Raw genomic sequence first — 9,564 nt, 5'->3', positions numbered from 1 at the left:
AGAATAGCTTTATCCACCCTGAAGTTAAGCCTTCCCAGAGGTGCTGAGAGAGGCAGGGCTGCATTTCACTCCTTCCTAGTTTCGTCCATGGTCCCCTCTCCCTGGGCCCAGGTCCACAGGGCACACAGTCCTCCCTTCAAGCCTGGGTGCCTCCCTCCCCACCAGCCTCTTCTCCGGGCAGGGAGGGGACAGCAGGTGAGGAGCTGGCTCTGGGGGTGGGACCCTGCAGGATTCCTGGCGCTCCCCTGGGCCCCTGTGCTCTGTGGCTGCTCTCCAGCAGAGGGCGCTGCTCAGCCTGCACTTTCCTCTCCTGGTGGAGCCGCACAGAGGACCCCGCCTAAGTGATAAAGCTGCTCTCCCTCAGGTGCTGAGGAAGTGCCTCCTTCCCTGACCAGCTCTGTCTCCTGCCTGGGCATCCTGTCAGACCAGCCCTCAGTGAGCCAGTCTCTCGGGTGTTCTCCTTCCTGGCTCTTTCAGCCAGCTCATCCGATGACACAGGGAACTTGAATTGTTAGGAAATCTGCCCCAACATGTGCAGCCCAACAGCAGGGCAAGAAGTGGCCACATGATGAACAAAGGAGTTGACTTCATGAAAAAGTAGAAGAAGAAGCATAAATATGCCACCCTCCCAGTCTTGTCTCACCTGGACATGGCTACGTGGAGGAGTCAGCACGGTGCAGACAGGGAAAATAGGAAACAGGAAGTCATGTGATTTCTACTGTGCTGCTCCTCCATTTATTTGCCCTCCCTGTTTTTGAGGTCCCAGCCCAGAAACAACATGGACCGCACTCTTAGACCCCCTCAGCGCTGACTGGAGCTCTCCATTTGATGTCAGACGTTGAGTGAATACTTACTAGAAGGAAACTCTATGTGAGAAGGAGAGTATTAAACACCTTTGATAACCAGTATAATAGTATAAATTATTGCATAGATAACATTTTTTAAATTATGGTCTTTCTATTCTCTAACAAAACTATTATAAAACTACTTACCAAGAGTCTGAGGAAAAATATTAAGGAAAACAATAGAGGCATTTATGAGACACAAAATGGATTATTATCTGTTGATGATAACGTGTAGCACTTCACTGGTGTGAAGTGTATTCATGTTGGAAAATTCACTTTACAAGTTAAGTGATGCATAGTGATTGATTGTATAAAAGAAAATTCAAAAAAAAATATTTTTAAAAAGAAACTAATTTAAATAGACATTTCTCAAATGAAGATACGACATTGGCCTGTAAGCACATGAGTGGGTGTTCAGCGTTATTAGTCACTAGCTTTTCAATCAAGCAAGATCAGTAATCTCCAGAGACCTGTGATACAACATTGTCCCTACAGTTAAATGATTTGTTAGACACTTCAAAAGTTACTAAGAGGGTAGATCTCATGGTAAATGTTTTTATCACGCTAAGACAATGTAATATACAAAGAGAAAAAGGATAATTATATAAGGTGCTTGTAAATATATAACTTGCCCTGAATTTTTGAATTGCTCAGGAACCTTAACTTAATTTTTAAAATGAATAAAACTGAAAATGATAAAAAGGAAAAAAATCTCCTGCTTACATACCTATCAATAAAACTTTCAGTATATATAATTTCTTATATCATTACAGCAATTTCTAAATTAGCTGCTTACTTTTAGAAATTTGTAGAGTTAATTTTTTAATTTTATTTATTCATTCATTTATTTTTTAATTTGACCATAGTGAGACACAGAGAGAGAGAAAATGAGAAAGCAAGCTGCCAGGTCCAGGACTCAAACCATGGTTGGCCCTGTGGGAGTGTCCAGCACTTTAAACACCACGCCACCTGCTGGTCCCCAAATTAATTTTTTTTTTTTTTTTTGGAGAGGTTTTTGCTTCTTTTTTTTTTTAAGAGAGATTTTTGCTATAGGGTATGTGTGCTCACCAGAGAGACAGAGAGATGGAAAGTGAGAAAACACCCCCTCCCCCAGGGGGACGGCCATGCTGCAATCCCTTCTCCTCCATTCTCCTCTCAGGATTTTGGGCACACACACACATGCACCCAGCGGGAATTTTAAGCCACCGGGTCCAGGACGTGAACCGTGGTTGACTACGTGGGAGTCCAGCGACATAGCCATTATGCTAACTGCTGGTTCCCGAAATTAAATTTTTTATGTAGTTGTCATTAGCTTAGTGATATGCCTTTGTGAGGCGTGACCTGGAGAGAGCTACACGAAAAGACTTTCAGTGGCTGCCCTGTTAAACTGCCTTTATGTGACAACACACCTAACACCAGCTAAATCCTCTCTCACCTTAGCAATCACACGAGAAATATATTTACCCTTTGTAATGCCGCGGCAGATTCTTTTATGTTTGATATCTGTATTGGTTACTAGGTTACAAAATAATTTACTGTAATGTCATATGTAATCAGTAGGCTCTGGGGCCAGCAGGTACAATGACGGTTAAGGTGTTGGATTGCCACATGGCTGACTGCAGTTCGAGTTCCAGACCCAGTGGCTTGAAAATCACACCGGGCGCGTGTCTGTGAGTGCCCAAAATTCCAGGAGGAGAATGGGGGGGAAAAGGGATGGGGCAGGGCCATTCCCCCTGGGGAATGATTTTTCACTTTCCCTCAGTCTCTCTTCAGCAAGTTCACGTGCCTGAAAGCTATATATCAAAAAAGAAAAAGCAGGTTTAATTTTATTAATGTAATTATATGTCATTAACTTAATTAATTTCACACGTGTAGCTTTGTAAATACTCAGAACTGATTAAATTAAAAATTAAAAGCGAGGAGTACCCGGAAGAACGCCTGAGCTGATCAGCACCGAGGACAGCGCCCGGCAGCGCCAGGGCCCAGGTCTCCCTCCAGCCCGGACTCCCAGCTGGGAGGGAGCTCAGGCGCTCTCGCTTGGACACATCCCCACACACATCCACTCGCAGACAACACACACCCCGCTGTACAACGGCAGAATCCTACCCACAATCACCCTAGGTCACAGCCTCACAGTTTTTCTAGATCTGGCTTCATTTCGACGCTGACAGAAGTGGTTACCTGGAAGGAAAAAAGCTGCAAAACTCCATCCAGGAATCCCAGCAGGTGCCAAAGAAGGCTGGCTTGGAGTTATCGCCTGGAGTGAAAACTTCCGTGGCTCAGTGTGGGCTAAGAGATGATGGAAAGTGTAGAGTTGGCTCATGCGTTACCCACAGAAGAGAATTTCCTGAGTTGGCTCAGGCGTTACCCACAGAAGAGAATTTCCTGCTGCTATTCCGATGCCAGCAGCTGAAGCCCTGTGAGGAGTTCATGAAGGCGTGGAGAAAATATGACACTAATCACAGCAGCTTTACAGATACCGAGAGACTTAAGAACGTTTTAAAAGACCTGCTACAAAAGGCAAACAAGACTGTTGGTGACACACAATTAGTGGAGTACGCAGACCTGATGCTGAAATTTGATTTGAATAATGATGGGAAGCTGGAATGAACTGAGATGGCCAGGTTACTGCCCGTGCAGGAGAGTTTTCTTCTTAAACTTCAGGGATCAAGATGTGTGGAAAGAGTTCAGTAAGGCGTTTGAGTTATATGGTCAGGATGGAAATGGATGCACAGATGACAATGAATTAGATGATTACTGAAGGAGCTGTGTGAGAAGAATAAACAGGATCTGGGTATTAATGCTATTCCACATACATTATGCATCAGACATGGGCTTTGTCTGATGGAGGAAAGCTGCCCTGAACGAATGGGTCTTCCTCTTATTCTCTCTGCTGGGGACAACTAGGATTGGTGGCCACACCCACTCGCTAGTGATGCATTGTATCTACAAAGTAACTGTACACTTTACTGGAGTAGGCTGTGTTTCCTTTTATGTCTGTAAAATTAACTGCACATAGATAACTATCCAGGATGTGTGGCTTGTTCTTTCAGCTCCTTGTACTGTGTGTAATGTACAGCTTTAGCAACTCTATGATTGAAGAGCAGAAAGTCTCTGCTTAATTAAAGTCTCTGACAGGGGACCAGCAGTTAGCATAATGGTTATGTCACTGGACTCCCACGTAGTCGACCACGGTTCGCGTCCCGGACCCAGTGGCTTAAAACTCACACCAGGCGCATGTGCATGCGTGCCCAAGATCCTGAGAGGAGAACAGAGGAGAAGGGATTGCGGCGTGGCCATCCCCTCTGGGGGGTGATTTCTCACTGTGTGTCTCTCTGTCTCTCTCTGTGTGTCTGGCGAGCGCATGCGCCCTATAGCAAAAATCTCTCCAAAAAAAGGAAAAAAGAAAAAAAGAAAGTCTCTAACACCCAATTTTAAAAATATGAAAACTATCACATTCTTGTTTTCATAAATAAACCTGCACCAGAGTTTTTTTTTTAATTCTACCTGGATTACTCTCTCTCTAAAACTCTAGTCTCTGATGTATAAATGTACATTTGTCATTGAATAAGAGAATTATGTGTGGAAAAAAAATTCTTCTTTTGTATAATTACAGGACTTCCCCACAAAATATTTCTAAGATATTACTATAATTAAGATGTGCTGTTGCATCTAAAATACCACAATAGAAAGAAATGGGCAATTGTGTTAAGAAGTTAACAGTCTCACTGAAGAAGATCCAGTTTACTAATCAACAGTGTCTACTGCTCCAGTCTATACCAAATTACTGGTTCAAGTTTATGGTGCCCAGGGAAGGTAGCACAAGAGGACCAGCACTCCATCTGAGTTTATGCCTTACCTCCACCAAAGCTACTGTCAGAGAGTGTGACTTTAATCTGTTGTCTAAGCTGTTTTCATGTGTTGCAGATTATAATATCCTAGTAACTGCTGTTTTTGTCATATTCTGTGTAATCTCTGATTGAATTTAATAGTCTGAGTATCCTGGTGTCTAGTTTTCACACTTCCTGCTAGGCAGACCTGTTCATTTCCACCAAGAGTATCCAATGCCTCTGAAAATATTTTTTCTAGCTATAACAAGTCTATTTTTTACTACTTAATTGAATTTTTATGTAAAATTCATAGCACCCTGATTATTGAATGTTAAATCATCAATACTTTTGTGTACTCTGTGGATTCTATATTTCATATTGAGATCAGCATTCAAATAGTTTTACTTCTATCTGCAAATAGTTTAAAGTGAGTTTTAAAGGCTCTGAACTCCCACATGGCCAACCATGGTTCAAGTCCCGGAACTGGTTGCTTCCTTTCTCAATTTCCCCCTCTCTCTCTGTCTCTCTCTGGTCAAATTGGAAAATAATAATAAATAAAGTTAAAATAATTCTTTTTAAAAATTTGATGAGAAATTCTAATGTAATCATTTATCTTATACAGCAAGAGAGCTCTAAATCATTCTTTGACACATATTTAAGTCACAGTTTCACATATTGTAGCTAGAACACCTGTACTGGTTATTGCTGACATGTACTAGTTGGTGATTTGGATTCTTTGATTGTGAAGCAAGGATCCATGAGAGATATGTCTGTGTGAGATTTATAAAGTTACTGCCAAAGAGTAATGGTGGTTCTGGATCAGTTAGACTGCCCCCATTCTGTAAATGCAACATCTATTTTCATCAAGTTCATAAAAACAACAAAAAAATGTGAACTCTCTCTTTCCCTCAAGATTGAACAGAAAAGCCAAAATGAGATTTATCCAATGATGTAAGTGGGTGGTAGACTGGCTCTGTCTCTAATGTGTGAATGGAAGCACTGACAGTAGACTGGATTTAACTACTAAGAATAAATAAACACTAAAACAACCTTAAAAAAAACTTAAAAGCTGTGGCCAGCAGGTGACATGGTAAGAGAGAGAGCACTCCAGTGGGCCTTGATGACATCACAATCTTTTTCCCCTTATTTCTCCATCCTGTCGGCGTTTCAAGTGCATGTGCACATATACCTGGCACGGTTTTCAAGCTGCCAAGGCATGCATTTGAACCATAGTCAGCCACGTGTGATCTGGCTCCCTGTACACAGTACGTAACAGCTGTGCTTTGGAGCGAGTCCATAGGGATAATACACCTCTGATTCCCCCACGTCCCAGCAGTAGCACCACACCCGGCTCACAGTCCGTGTTTCTAGGGCTGAAGTAAACAGAACTCCTCCCTCATACGCCAACAGAGGAACCCACCCACTGCTTAGACTACAGGCCAAGTTCCCTTGTGTTCTGTCATGTCTCCCTCCAGGTGGGATGCTGGCCATCTGGGACTGTGCTCTTTCCCACCTCATCTCCCATGTGCTGTTGCTCTCATGCCGAACACTGGATCTGGATCTCCCAGAACTCTTAGGATCCTTCCTACCCCGCCCCTCCATCCCAGCATCCTCACTGATGATCCTGCCATGCTTTTCTCCACCATCTTCTTCCTCTTATATCCAGTGTCTTAACTCCTTCTTCATCTTTTAACTGCAGTGACTTTTCTAGAATGCAGACCTGATTAGGGTCTCCCTGTGAGGGTATGCAGCCTAGTAACAGGAGGCAGTTATCAAAATGCCTCACTAATCACTTCACTGCAAACTGGCTGACGCATGCCTTGGATGTGAGGGGCCCTAACTCTGTGAAAACATTCATGGGAACACGGAAAACATCCTGACCCAGGCCATGTTATGTGATGACCATTCGATGTTTATGGCTTACCCACTGCCCGCTCTGTAGTAAACCAGATAGCCTTCACTAAAGCCAGCACACCTGCCAATAAACAAGCTAACTTGACACATGATGCATACCTGGGTCACACATGATCGCAACAAGACCCTGAAAATGTATACTCTAAAGGTGCTTATCTCTGGCTGTAAGATTTTAACTACACTCCTGCACACTTGCAAAAACCTTACTGCCCTTTGTAAAATGAATAAATTAAAAAGCTCAGCACAACTGAGCAGCACAGCTTGTCTGTGTTCACCTGCATTTCAGCCTCTGTGCCTTTTCTTTTTCCCCAACCTTTTGCTTTGCAGGACCAAGCCCCAGGTGGATGCCGATGTCTCCCTGAATACACATCGCCATATGGTGTACATTGTGCTCAGGATGGAAGCCAAGGTTCTCCGTGAGCTCACGAGGCCTTCGTTATTGAACATTTTGATCCTCCATCTCACTTTTCCCCATTGCTCTTTCCCCTCAAGTCTCCATCTAGAACTCCTGGCCATTCCCCCAACTCCTCACCCGCCCTGTCTCTTTTTTGAGCGTTTGTTTATGATGCTGATGCCCAAAAAGGTTTGTTTTTCTCATTCACCTGGATCACCTCAACTCCTATGCCAGGTCTCAGTATAGACATTACATCCTATCAGCAGGGGTCCCAAGCACTACTTTTTTTTTAATGGATGTATTTGTCCATATTATTTTATTTTATTTTATTTTATTTATTCATTTATTTATTTTAATTTGACAATAGAGAGACAGACAGACAGACAGAGAGTGAGAGAGAGAGAGAGAGAAAGAAAGTGAGAAAGCAAGCCGGGACTTGAACCGTGGTCAACCATATGGGAATGTCCAGCACCTTGGCCACCACAGCATCTGCTGGCTCCACAAAGCACTAATTATAAAAGGTTATATTGGGCATGTGTGTGTGCATGCCCAAGATCCCGAGAAGAGAATGGAGGAGAAGGGATTGCGGCGTGACCATCCCCTCTCGGGGGTGATTTCTCGCTTTCTATCTCTCTGTCTCTCTCTGTCTGTCTGGCGAGTGCACATGCCCCATAGCAAAAACCTCTCAAAAAAAAATAAAAAAAGGTTATATGTACCTGTTTATTCAGCCACATTGTGATTTATTTGTTTCATCAAGGTCCAGCAAAGAGCCTGGCACATGGTAGTTGCCTAATGTTTGCTAAGTGAATGTAGGTTTTTTTTTTTTTTTTTTTTTTTTTTGTAATTCAGAATTTGTTTTGACTAATGCATGCACAAAGCTTAAAAATGTAAAGAATAAGAAGTCTAGGATTATCCCCATGCACAGCAGTTAAGTACTAGACTGAGGAAGCTGCGTCTCAAATTGCTGACCCAGCCCTGCATCCCATATGTTCAAGTCCCAGCTCTGGCAGTAGCACACAGGGAGCACATGTGCTCAGGATCCTGAAGGATGAAGAATTGAACAAAAAAGAATTGCTGGGGCCAGCAGGTGGCATAATGGCTATGTCACTGGACTCCCATGTAGTCGACCGCGGTTCACATCCTGGTCCCGGTGGCTTAAACTCACGCCGGGCGCATGTGTGTGCGTACCCAAGATCCCAAGAGGAGAATGGAGGGGAAGGGATTGTGGAGTGGCCATACCCCCTGGGAGGTGATTTCTTGCTTTCTGTCTCTCTCTGTCTTTCTCACAAGTGCATGTGCTCTGTAGAAGTAGAAAAAACCTCTTCAAAAAGAAAAAAAAAAAAAAAAGGAACAGTAAGAAACCAGGCCCCTTTGGGGGTGAGTGCTTTCTCTCTGTCTCTGTCTTTCTCTCTCAAGTGCACGCATGTGCCCTTTAGCATTAAAAAAAGAAGAAAAAGAAATGTTTCTAAAGTGACAAGTATATTTCCTCCTCCGACTCATTCAGAATTTCAGTTCTTCCAAATTCCTTTCTTAGACACAACCACTGTTACGGTCTGCACAGCCCCACACAGAGAGGTTTCTCTCTGTTCCTTTGTGTAGGTGTGCAGTTCCTGCATGTATTCTACTGGCACCTTTGCTTTCCACTAATGCTATAAATCAGATATTTTAATTTTTAAAAATATATAAAGTACAATTATTCTTATTCTGCACTAATAGAGTTTTATTCGGGCACACGGCCACCCAGATTGAAACGGTTCTCCCTTGGGACTCCCTGTGTTCAAGTGACTAAGTTCTGGCCACAAAAATGAAGCAGATTTCACGTCTGCTTGTAAGTTTTACAGTTAAAGGAACAAACTTATCCTCCTTCCCCACTTTCCCATCCCTGGTCATGAATCATGGACACGGTCTTAGGTACCTTAGGTCAGTAATAAGGGCAACCCCGTGGGAACCCAGGGGCTGGACAACCTCCTGGTGCGCAGACAGCCTAGGGGCCTGGACCGCCTGCCCACGTCATGGGAGACACTTAACAGCATCTGTCCTGTTCACCCTTTTTGTTGAGTTTCTGTTGCATGTGCATTAATATCCTACTTAATGTGTAGAGAGAACAGGGTTTTTCAGGAGTGGGGACTGTGGTCTGCTCTGGAGACGAGTAGAGAGGTGCTGACAGCATCCACCACAGTGTGCTTCTAGGGGCGTTTTCTAAATTAGAGTAAAGGAGTTCTCTCCATCACTGAGCTACAGTTACTAATAGTGTAGCGTGGGGCACACTGCTTATACTGTGTTGTCAGAAAAGTCATGATGTGTTTTTCTATGTTTATCTATGTACAAATGCGTCATGACTTTTCTGACAACCCAATATTAACCTTTCTATAATTCCCAACATCCTCTCCTGAACCCTGAAGTCATAAAAGGAACTCTAACCGGGACCAGCAGATAGCATAATGGCTATGTCATTGGACTCCCATGTAGTCTATCGCAGTTCGAATCCCAGCCCCGGTGACTTAAACTCACACCAGGCACGTGTGCGTGCATGCCCAAGATCCTGAGAGGAGAATGGAGGAGAAAGGATTGTGGCATGGCC

At 43.5% G+C, this 9,564-nt stretch overlaps 1 pseudogene; it reads left to right on the top strand.

Annotated features, from left to right (window-relative positions):
* Positions 1 to 3,752, top strand: part of LOC102494171 (calbindin-like) — a 4,225-nt pseudogene extending 473 nt beyond the window's left edge.
* The last annotated feature ends 5,812 nt before the right edge of the window (positions 3,753 to 9,564 follow it).

Source organism: Tupaia chinensis, unplaced genomic scaffold (genome assembly GCF_000334495.1).
Source record: "Tupaia chinensis unplaced genomic scaffold, TupChi_1.0 Scaffold139776_1, whole genome shotgun sequence".
NCBI lineage: Eukaryota > Metazoa > Chordata > Mammalia > Scandentia > Tupaiidae > Tupaia > Tupaia belangeri.
This window is presented reverse-complemented; position numbering and strand designations above follow the sequence as displayed.